We start from the raw sequence: 11,714 nt of genomic DNA on the forward strand, positions 1-11,714 counted from the left end.
TCGACAATAAGAAGAGTTCTGACCCAGAATTCAAACAAGGCGACCTTGTTTTTAAGTACAATGAAAGGATGGCCAAGCTCGGTCAACAAGCAAAATTTGATGGGTTATGGAAGGGACCCTTCCGCATTATAGGTTGCAAAGGGTTCAATTTTTTTGATCTTGAAGATATGCAAGGAGAATCTCTTAGGATCTCGGTGAACAGGTTCCACCTTAAACCCTTTCATTAGCAATTTTTCTCTAGTGTACATAATGTAAATAGTGCTTTTGTGTGCCTTATTTATTTAATTATGTTTCTTCATGCTCTCTTGAGGCAAAGTGAAAGTCACAAGATACGCCATAATTAAGCAAAAGAAAATCATTATATTATGAGTAATTTTTACAATTCATTGGTAGGCCTCTGGCCTAATTTTTTAACAAAAAGAAGGAAGATGAAGTTTACAAAGACAAGCTGCCATTTTCTTAAGGATCCTCTTCATCTTCATCATCCTCCATCTGGAAATCAGAGTCTCCAACATCATCTGCAACATCCTCTCCCTCTGACCACTCATGGTCAGAAACGTCACCAGGCTCCTCAGCTATGGACACAACAACCAAATTGGGTTGGATGTGCGACGTTAGGACCTGTGGGAATATGTAATCCCTGAATTTGGTGTACCATTTAGTGCCATCCGGAACAAGAACTATCAGGTGGATCTGGAGGAGAAACTCTGCAGTGAGATCCACTCAAAAGCGTTGAGATGACAATGTCATTGTTCTCAAACTGCCGATAAGCGGGTGCCAGGTCACCTCCTCACCAGAAGTGATGAAATGCCTCAAATCCAATGCCAAAGGTAGGCCCCTGAAAGGGATATGGTATGCCACGACATCCTCCAAACCCCCCTAGATAATCTTGGGAGAAGAGTGCTTTAGTGAGCTCCAAGATTAGAAGCCCAGTCATCCCAGAATCTAGCAGTGAAGCCACAAAACGTAAACAAATGTCCATGTTTACACGGTATTTGTCCATGTTGTCTATAAAATCCTCACTGAGCACCCATTTGATAGCAACGACGATCAAGGGATTCTTCTGCCTTGTCACCCTATGTAGCCTTCGATCAAAAATATTTTTGAGGAAAGTGACCTGGGCCTTACTGTTGACAAGCCTAACGGGGTATCCATTTCTTGAAGAAGCTCCGTCATTGAAGCTGATACCATGTAAACGAATTGTCTAAAAAGACATATATATAATGCATTCTCAGCTCCAGGTGACAACTGGTAAAAAGACCAGTGCTCTTGAATTCCAACGCACCTGTCATTCCTCATCAATTCGCACAAGTAGGTGAAGTCTGGTTCAAAGTTGGCAAATGCCCTACCTGATACCTCAAAGAAAGAGGTGATGTCCTTAGATGCCATGCGTATGTATAGGTAAATCATGTTTAAACCATAATCCTTGTAGGACTGTTTTAACTTGTGCAAGCCCTGCTGGCTGTTGATATTCTTTATTAAGGGGGAAATCCATTCTGACAAGAAAATCATCTCAAGTGGCTTCGATTAATGACGGATTGAGCAGGTTTTCTCTTGGGAAACATAGATGGTGATGCTCATCCTCAAGATTAATTGCGACTGTAAAATTAATTGACATACCTGCAAATGGGCGCTCATCATTAAACGCCTTCTTTTGTGAAGATCTAGGCATGTAGTGCATTAAAGGAAGAAGGTTGCCAGATATGCATCTTATTGCTCATTTGCAACATAAAGCGCCCAATTTTTTTTGAAGAGTTGAGAGAGAAAAGTTCTCTTACAGAAAATGGAAGTGGAAGCAACTCCCTCAGGTTCTGTTCAGGGAGGATTATGGGTGGATGTTTTCAGCAAACTCTCTTATTCTTCCCACACTATTCCACCCAAGCTGGAGTATCCGAGAACTAAGGCCAAGTCTAAGACGGCTACCCGCAACACATCTGCAGTGATAGTTTCTTTTGAGAGTGTTGTTGAGCTCGAGCTCCATAAGCAGCCCAAAAACCTTAGAGTGGTTGTATGCAGCAGGATGATTCATCATAGAGCAGAGACGCAATCCACAAACACTCATTTTTGGAACAGTGGTGACCCTCAATTTGTGGTCCCCATGGTTCCGCACTGTCCAGAGTTTGTGGCTGTGTGTGCCAATGGGCTCAACCCCATTTCTTGTTCAATTAGTGGCTCTTTCCTAAAAATGGTAATATCCCTAAAGGACATAAGGGACATGATGTGCTGTCCCATTTTCGAAGGGACGAAGGTGTTCTCCAAAGCTATCATGGAAGAATTTTGGAACACCAGAAGAGATGTTGTATCATTCTTTCATGGTCCCCTTAATCAAAGTCCGTCATTCAGACTCCCAAGACTCCCCTTGTCTTATAGTGACTTGAGACACGATGACCTCAAGGATATTTCATTCACTCTTGCATGGTTATGTGGTCATGACAATGACCGAGAGATCACTGCTGCTATGATGGGCTTCCTATTTAAATGTTGTAAGTAGAAGGGGTCTTTTCATTTTGACTTCTCTATCATCATAGTTAGAGAAATGGTAAAGCAACTAACTGAGTTTCAGCAGTTTCGGCATTTCAGATTCGCCTTAGTCCTTGTTCACCTGTTCCTGCACCAAAATGAGGTTTTCTTTAGCCAATACATGTGATTGGCTATTTGTGATGAGTCAAGGAAAAAGATGTCGGTGTTGGCTTGGAATACCATTCTATTGCCTTCTTATGACACCTATCAATTTTTTGATTGTTTCTTAGCTCCCATCCTCCGAGACCTCAGTTCAATCCCCAATGAATCACTTGCCCATTTTTCTCAAGTTTAGATGAATTTGATGTACAATGAACGCCCTCCTTGTGACTGGTCCTTAGGTTGTGATTTTTCCTTTATCTGAGTGCATGGTTACTCAGAAGAGCACTTCTGCCTACCTACCTATGTCACCGAAAGGACCCTCACCCTCGAAATTGCACGATAGTTGGTGAGAATCGAAAGGGCAATAGGGACAGGGAAGCATGACATCACCATTACAAAGGAACACAAAGCTATTGGCCCCATCACTCTTGTTCAGAGAAACATTGCAAAAAATGTCCTAACATCTAAGCTGGTGCATCTCAGCTTATTAGTGATTGATAATACGTGGAGTTATGACCTAGATGGGTGCCTTTCTAGAAGAAAGAATGCAGTAAAACATGAACCATAGAGCTCGTGGGAAGGGCACACTAACCCACAGGTGGATGACCCAAATCTATATGTGGGTCACAATGATTTTCCCATGCTAAAGTGACCCCCGTGGTTGAGCTTCTACTCCATCATGAAAAATTACAATTCTACGAAACCCATCTCCCGGACCATGCTGGAAGCCATGATGTTAAATTCTTGGCCTAGGAAAAAGAGGGAGGATTTCTGGATCTACTGATAGGAAGTGAGTCAGCCCAGGGCTAACATTGGGAATGCTCCTTTGGATGAGCATTTTGAGCTTGAATGGTGCTAGTACAACAAGTTTGATGAAGAGACAGGCGATAGCTCCCCACATGGATACTCGTCCCCCGAGGTGGCCCAGTGGCAAGCCATAGAGGTTATAAGTATTGAAGAGAAAGACAATGAGCCTCATATACTTCTTCCTCTTGTCGGTTTTGCTTGTAGACCCCATTCCCAGGCTAGTAAGAGACAAGCTGAGAAGCAGGCGCCTGACTCCCCTTCAAGTAAGAAGCAGTATCTGGGTTCTGCAAAGAAAGGTTCATCTTCTCGAGCTCCAAAGGTTGTGTCAATTCCTTAGTGGCCGGTGACTTCCACGGTTCAGGTATGCCATTCTTTGTGTTTTCCCTCTGCTCAAGTTGTTTCTTCTGCTGCTACCCATTTCGTATCCCATTTCGTATCTATGTATACCCAAATTCCCACTTCCCTTGCATTAGCACTTGTCAGGACACTAGTTGACCCTGAAGAAGTGTTTCCATAGGTCTCCATTTCGTTGCTAGTCCCTGATTTTATTCCCGTAGCATTTTCCTCACAGATGCCTGAAGTAGCCATCGTCTCATGTAGGCTTGGTTTTGGAGAGTCCACTCCTCCCCAAAATGTTAGAGCAATGTCCGCTGATCCATTTTCTTTAGGAGCCTCTTGCTTCATCCCATTGTTTTCTCCAACCATGCTTGCACACCCTATTCAAACCTCTTTTGGTGGCCCTATTTCCCAATTCCCCTTTGCAATCCCTTCTAGTGCAGCGTGTGTAGGCCAAGCTATTGCCAACGCAGATGATTATCAACAACAAGTTACCTATTCTAAGACTGCTCATAAGACTGGTAAAAGAAAGGAAAAAGATGGTGCCAGGCCAGCCCATCTGCACTTGCAGACATACTTTAGCAAGGAGAAGGATAGTCTTTTCTTTGCAACCATGTTCCCCAAGGTTGACAAGCCAAAAGACCAAATGAGACCCAATGATTACACTTTGCATGTTATCGGTGTTAACCTCTTGAATGCTATGACATATGACAAGGTTGAAATGATGGAAGAAACTTCAAAGGCCATGTCTTCAGATTTCATCAAAAAGAGTTTTCATTTGAAGAAAATGCAAGCAGAGAATGTAAACCTCCGAGAATCTCTGGCCGAACAGAGAAAAGCGGACAAAGCTAGGAATGCTGAAATCAATCACTTGCAGGGATTGTTGACATAGGCTAACTCAAAAAAGGGAAAGTTGTAGCCTACCCTTAACAATGTGAGTTCTCAGTTGAAAGGCCAAGAGGCAACAAGAAGTGTGGCCTTAAAAGAATTGCATGAGAAAGGCTAAGAAATTCAGCAGCTAAAGGTAGCTTCCAGAGATACCACCCAAATGCATGCACAACTGTGTGAAGAGATCTGGCTAAAAGAAGAGTATGCTCGACAACTAAGTGATGCACAGGTCATGCTTTCAGAAGACAAAGAAAAGTTTGAAACAAAGTTGTGTGGAAAGGAGAGTAACCTGGAGCAAGCTGAGAGGAAATTCCTAGACACAGAAGTTTTATTACAGTAGGAATGAGATCTTATGTCAGGACTCCAACAAACCGTGTAGGATGGAAGTGCCAGAATCCTCACTCTAGAGAATCAAGTGGTTATTGAACAAGACAAGTGCAAGAAGCTACAACATGAAATGACAACAAAAGACGAGGAAGTTTCACGGTTGTTAAATATTCCTCCCTCCGTGGAGGTCTCTCAATATTTTTCTCCGATCCTGGTGGACTTATATGTTTCCCATTGGGAAATAATTAAATAGTATAGCCCTTCACTACAACCTATGCTGAGATTTATCAGGGAAGCGCAATCCCTCTGTGCTGAGGCAGGTGCCCTCATTAACAACTCTATGCTTGTCATTGGTCCCAAGCTCCCTATGGCCCAGGACTTAATTTAGATGTTGTATGAAACTTGAGATGAAGAGTTGAGAGAGAAAGGGATTGCAGACCATAGGCAATTGATCAAGAAGACTAATGTCTTCATCAACCAACATAGAGTGATTATGCATGTATCAACAATGCTTGAGCCATTACAAATTTCAGTCCCAGACATCAAGCAGCGCATAGAGAGGTTTGTTTCATTAGGTTTGCCTTCTCCATTTCCTACGGTTGGTTTTGTACTAAGAATTGAACAAGTGTTAAACAAGGTTGAGCATTTGCAGCAAGATATGAACTTCCTATAGCACCTGAACAATCCCATTTTGGCAGAAGAGGTCGAGCGTCTCTTGCATCCCTTGGCCTAGCTCTACACGCTCTCTTGAAACTAGTCCATGATGAACCAACAAGCTTGCCATTTGATGAGATAATTTGTTTAGATCAACACTACCAGAATCTGGAGGCGAAAGTGTTTCCCTCTGAGGATGAATGGTTTCCATTGCAGTAGGTCTTCGATCTGCTCTGCCATGTTTTGACATTAAGTCTAGTCTCTGAACCAAGAATTTTAGGTTCTAGCATTCCGCTGGCAGAGTTCCCCATTTTAGTCGCCAATAAATGTTAACATTATTTCGGAGTCATCCGTAGGTGACATTTTGATCGGGTGGTGCCTGTTCCTTTTGATTTTCCAGCTATGCTACTTGTACAAAATGCATGAGCCAGATGTCATCTCGACATTGCTTCTAATCGCTCACTTTTCCCATTTGCAGTTTGGGGGAATGCGGAGTTGCTAAGTGGCTTGGGTTTTATGACATGGTACTCCCCTTGGCCCCACCATTCATTGTGCAAGGATAATGACACTTGGTGCCTCCGCGTTGCCCGATTTGGTTTTGTTTATGTTCTCTTTTTCAGATGTCCTCCGAGCTGCCGCGTTCCTTTCATGGTGGTTCATGAGTCAGGATGCGGTTTGCATCAAGGTTATCTTGTTGGGAAGGTATGGAGGTTGCCACGATATGGTGGAAATAACAACTTTGGGGGTGATTTTGTTGGGTATGATCTTGTTGGGTGCCATGATAGGTTTTCTGGTCATAAGTAGTTGCTGGAAGGTTGCTGATGCTGTGAGCTGTTAGCTGAGCCGAGGGCTCTATTTATGCTTATGTTTTCCTTGTTTTAGGGGTTCAAACTTTCAAAGAGTTCTTTAGACTTTGGGTCATTTGAAGAAGCCTTTATGTTGATTTAATTTAGTGAATGATAGATAGATCATATTGTTCCTATGGCCTCTGTGTAGGTTTTATTTGAAGCTTAATATATATTGACTTCTATGTTGTTTTGAAGTTCATAACTTCTGTGATATTTGCTGTGAGACTTCGAGGATTAAACTATGTTTTCAGACTTGTTATTTGTCGAATGAATAGTTAATATCATTTTATGTTGAGTGAGTGTTGTGTTGGATTATTCTCTTGAATGGTTTTGGGCATGTAGATTGTTGAATGGGCTTTAAAACCAGATGTTTCTAGGTTGTATATGCTATTTATGCTTTTCCAAAATGTTCTGGTGCATCACCTAAATAGTGTAGACCATTTTGCTTTAAGTTTCATCCTTCCCTTTTCCTCCCCAATTATAATGAAGGGTTGGCTTCTTAAACCCAAAGGTCATTCAATGAGTTTTGCGCAATAGGTCCCCCATCACTGAATTTCTCATAAGGCTATTGACATTTAAGGTAAAATTTAGAGTCAACTCTACTTCCAGAGAGTCATCTAGTTTTCTCAATTTAAAACTGGTAATCATGGGAGTACTTACCAGTTTGTTGTCCTCCATTTGAAACTTTTTCAACATGTCTCTAACATACTTGGTTTGTGAGATGAAAATTCCTTTCTCGTGCTATGAGATTTGCAAACCAAGAAAATAGGACAACTCACCCAGCATGGACATCTCAAATTCTGTCTGCAATTTATTTGCAAATTCTTTGCACATGATGTCCTTGTCTCCATGAAAAATAATTTCATCCACATATACAACAACTATAATCATATGATCTCCATTTACCTTGACATATAAGCTGCTATTTGCATTCCCTTTCTGGAATCCTTCCTCTTTCAAGTATTTGTCTAACCAGGAATACCATGCTACGGGGGCCTATTTCAAACTATTCAAGGATTTCTTCAACAGACATACAAAATTATCATCATCATGTAATAGATATCCTTTCGATTGTTCCATATACACCTCTTTTTCAAGATTAACTTTCATGAATGCAGATGCGACATCCATTTGGTAAACCTTGTAACCTTTATAGGAAGAGAAAGATAAAAACATTCTTATTGCCTCTAACCTAGCAACCAGTGCAAAGGTCTCTTCGAAGTCAATACCTTCCAGTTGAGTACACCCTTTGAAAACTAACCTTGCTTTATGCCAGATTATCTTGCCTTCTTCATTCATCTTGTTCCGGTAGACCCATTTGGTACCTATAGTATTCTTGTCTGCCGATCTAGGAACAAGTTCCTTTGTTTGATTTTTCTAAATTTGTTTTATCTCTTCATCCATGGCATCTACCCACTTCTCACTTTTACTAGCTTCATCTAAAGTTCTAGGCTCAAGTTCTATCATGAGGCATATATTTCCCTGCTCATCATTCCGAGCTAGTCTCCTTCTGGTCTGCACACCTTCATTTTTATCTCCTATGGTTTGTTCTTCCGGATGGTTCTTTTGCACATACCGGTTGGAGTTCTTGCTCGGTGCTTCTTCTACTGGTCCATTTTCAAATTTATCTTCATGCTCAACATCTGAATCATCAATATAGTGTGTCGGTGTAGATTATCTCTTATGTAGGTCTTCATCTATTCTCACATTTATACTATCAACCATTTTTCTCAATCTCTTGTTGTTGCATTTGTAGGCTTTGCTATTAGTTGAGTAACCCAAGAAGATTCCTTCATCATTTCGGGAATCAAAACTTCCTAATCCATCAGCATCTCTTTTGATGCAACACTTACTCCCAAATACTCTAAAATGCTTGAGTGATGGTTTTTGGTCATACCATAACTCATAAGGAGTCATTCTACTGTTCACTCTTAGCTATACCCAGTTTAATGTGTAGACAACAGTATGAATTGCTTCCTTCCAGTATGTATCTAGTATGCTGGGTTCATTTACCATTGTTCTAGCCATCTCCTTCACTATCCTATTCTTCCTTTCTGCCACACCATTATGTTGTAGTGTTCTTGCTACTGAATACTGTCTTTGGATTCCATGTTTCTCATAGTAGTCAATAAACTCATTTGAAGAATTTTGTCCACCCTGGTCTGATCTTAAGCACTTTAACTGGTGTCCACTGTCATTTTCAACCATCCTTCTGAAAATCTTGAATCTTTCAAATGCCTGTGATTTTTCATGCAAAAATGTCACCCAAGTCATCCTTGAGTAGTCATCAATGAATAACATGAAGTATCTCTCACTGGACATAGCCCTTGTCCTTGTTGGTCCATGCAAATCTATATGTACTAACTTCAGAGGTCTTGAGGTATTATACTCTTTTGTCTTGCAACTTACTTTGATTTGCTTGCCTCTAATACATTCATCACAAAAAGTACTTGTTGGTTTAGTTATTTGTGGAATATTTCTCACATTTCAGTTCTTACTTATCTTCATCAGATTATCAAAATTCACATGACCTAATGTCTGGTGCCACAATCAACTTTTATCAACTTGTCCCATCATGCATTGGGACTCATAGCATTCTTTCAGACTGTAGACATTACCATCTATCCTTTTTCCTTCTGCTATAACCTGACTGGTACTCTGCTTGCTTATCTGACAACCAATAGAGTCAAATGTGAACTTGTACCCTTTGTCACACATCTGACTGATACTTAGAAGATTATCCTTTAGTCCTTCCACATACTACACATCATGAGCCTTGAGCTTTCCATCAATATTCAATGTACCACAACCCTTAATATTGATAAAGGAGTTTTCACCAAACCAGAAAGAACCACCATTCCAATCATCAAGCTTGATAAACTTTTTCTTGTCTCCGGTCATGTGATTTGAGCAGCCACTATCTACTACCCATAGATTCCTCCTTTAAGAATGTAGAGCAGTTTGCACAATCAAGATTGAAACAATCTTGTTCTTCTCCTTCTCTATCCAAACCTGTTTCTCTTCTTTCCTCTCCTCTTCTGTCATCTTGTGTTCCGGTTCAGTCTCTATCTTCTGATCCGATATTGTTTTATTTTGCTTGTCAGTTCTCAGCTTACAATGCCTTGCTATGTGACCAAAATTTTGATACTTGTAACATTTTACATTAGCATTGAAAGATATATCCAAAGCATTCTTGTAGGACATCTGTAGATTTCTCCTACGCTCAACTCTTATGACCAAACTCATTGCAATTATGACATTTGATATTTGTACTTTGTAATCCAGCAAATAAGTTTCTACTCTCAAAACTGGGGTTTACATTCATTTTCCTACAATCTACACTTCTATGACCGAACTTATTACATCGGTGACAATAACCATGAAAGTTTGGAACATACGAGTTAGATTGCCTTGGTCCTGTGAATGACTGCCTCACCAGGGGTCTTCCTCTCATGCTGTTAACTCTGGTGAATCCTTCACAATCAACTCTTGCATTTCTCCTTGGGTCTGCATGTCGGTGCATTGAGTATGGCCTTTGGTTCATTGATTGTGTATATCGATTTGTATGGTGGTTTCTAACAACATCTGCATATGTCTTCTTACCAGTATCCTTGCTTACCGTGAATGTCTTCTTCTCTTCACCTTCATTTGAAGAAGTAAACTGTATCTCCTTACCAGATGTGTCTTTGCTGTTTGAACTTTGACCCTCTTCAAATCCTAAGCCATTAGTATCTTTAGATTGCTTCTATTTTCTTAACATCTTGTCTAAAGTTTCGGTGTTGCCTTCATATTTGTTTCTCACTTTCATTTCTTCCTTACTTTTCTCCAATTCCTTCCATAGCTTGACAATTTATTCTTCCAAGTTCTGATGCTCCTTCTCATTTTTACTCAAGCCAGTACTAGTAACTTCACAGATCCTCTTGAACTCTTCCAATTGAAGTTTTAGATCTGCAATTATTTTCCTGGATTCTTCAAGAGATGCTTCCAACATCTCTTGTTCTTCAGCTGCAACCTTTTTCACCTTTTTTAGATCTCTTCCTATTTTCTTCAGCTCTTCCAAGACGCTGATGAGATCTGATTCAAGATCTACTTCTCCTTCTTTAGGTACCAGAACCTCTTGGGACATGAAAAGGTTTTCTCTGACTTCATCTTCACTACAACAGTCATCTGAGGCACTTTCCTCATCTATGGTATCATTTTCATGTATGTAAAGACTGCTCTGCTTCCGATAGCCTCTTCTACCATGCCGGTAGACATTCTTCTTCCTATCCTTACCGTATGATCTACTACCACTTGATTGATCATCTTCATTCTTATCACCATAGGGACATTTGGTAGCAAAATGTCCAATCTTTCCACAGTTGAAACATTTCAAAGGTAGCTTGCCTTTGTATTTGTCCGAACCCATCTTGAGTCTTCTATCAAAGTTTACCATGATGTCATCATAGTCTTCACTAGTTCCATCATGAGTAGACTCTTCTTTTCCTTTCCTTGATGTTTTGAATGCAACTTCTTTCTTCACAGCCTCAGTACCGACAGTCCTCATCTCATAAGTAGTTAGGGAACCATACAACTCATCCATTGTAAAGACTTTCAGATCTTTTGCTTCTTCTATTGCTGAAACCTTTGTATCATACTTATATGTGAGAGATATAAGTACTTTCTTCACTACCACCTCATCTTTTATTTCTTCTCCAAGCCCTCTAATTATGTTTGTTGTTTCATAAATCCTTTGGGGATAGTTAGCAATCTTCTCTTCATCTCTCATCTTCAAACCCTCAAGTTGTGCTCTCAATGTCTATAACTTGGCTTCCTTGACTTTACCATCATCTTCAAATATCTTCTACAACTTATCCCAAGTTTTAGCAGATGAACAATGCATGACCTTAACAAACTCATCATCAGATAACCCACTAAGATGATGAATACTAAGAGGGGGGGGTGAATTAGTATGCCAAAAATATTTGCACTAAAACACTTACACAGTCTGACAATCAAGTTGATTACCACACATACAAACCAAAATGCGAATAAAACATTCACCCACAAAAGCAATACAACCATAACACAAGATATTTGACATGGAAACCCAACTGGGAAAAATCACGGTGAGATGGAACTCACAAGTCACTATCTACAGAATAGAAACCAGACCGGTTAAGGTCTTACAATGTTCTTCACCAAAACAGATCCTGTTAGGAATCTCAATCTCTGTTAGGAGATAAGTCCGAT

Source organism: Cryptomeria japonica, chromosome 10 (genome assembly GCF_030272615.1).
Source record: "Cryptomeria japonica chromosome 10, Sugi_1.0, whole genome shotgun sequence".
Classification (NCBI taxonomy): domain Eukaryota; kingdom Viridiplantae; phylum Streptophyta; class Pinopsida; order Cupressales; family Cupressaceae; genus Cryptomeria; species Cryptomeria japonica.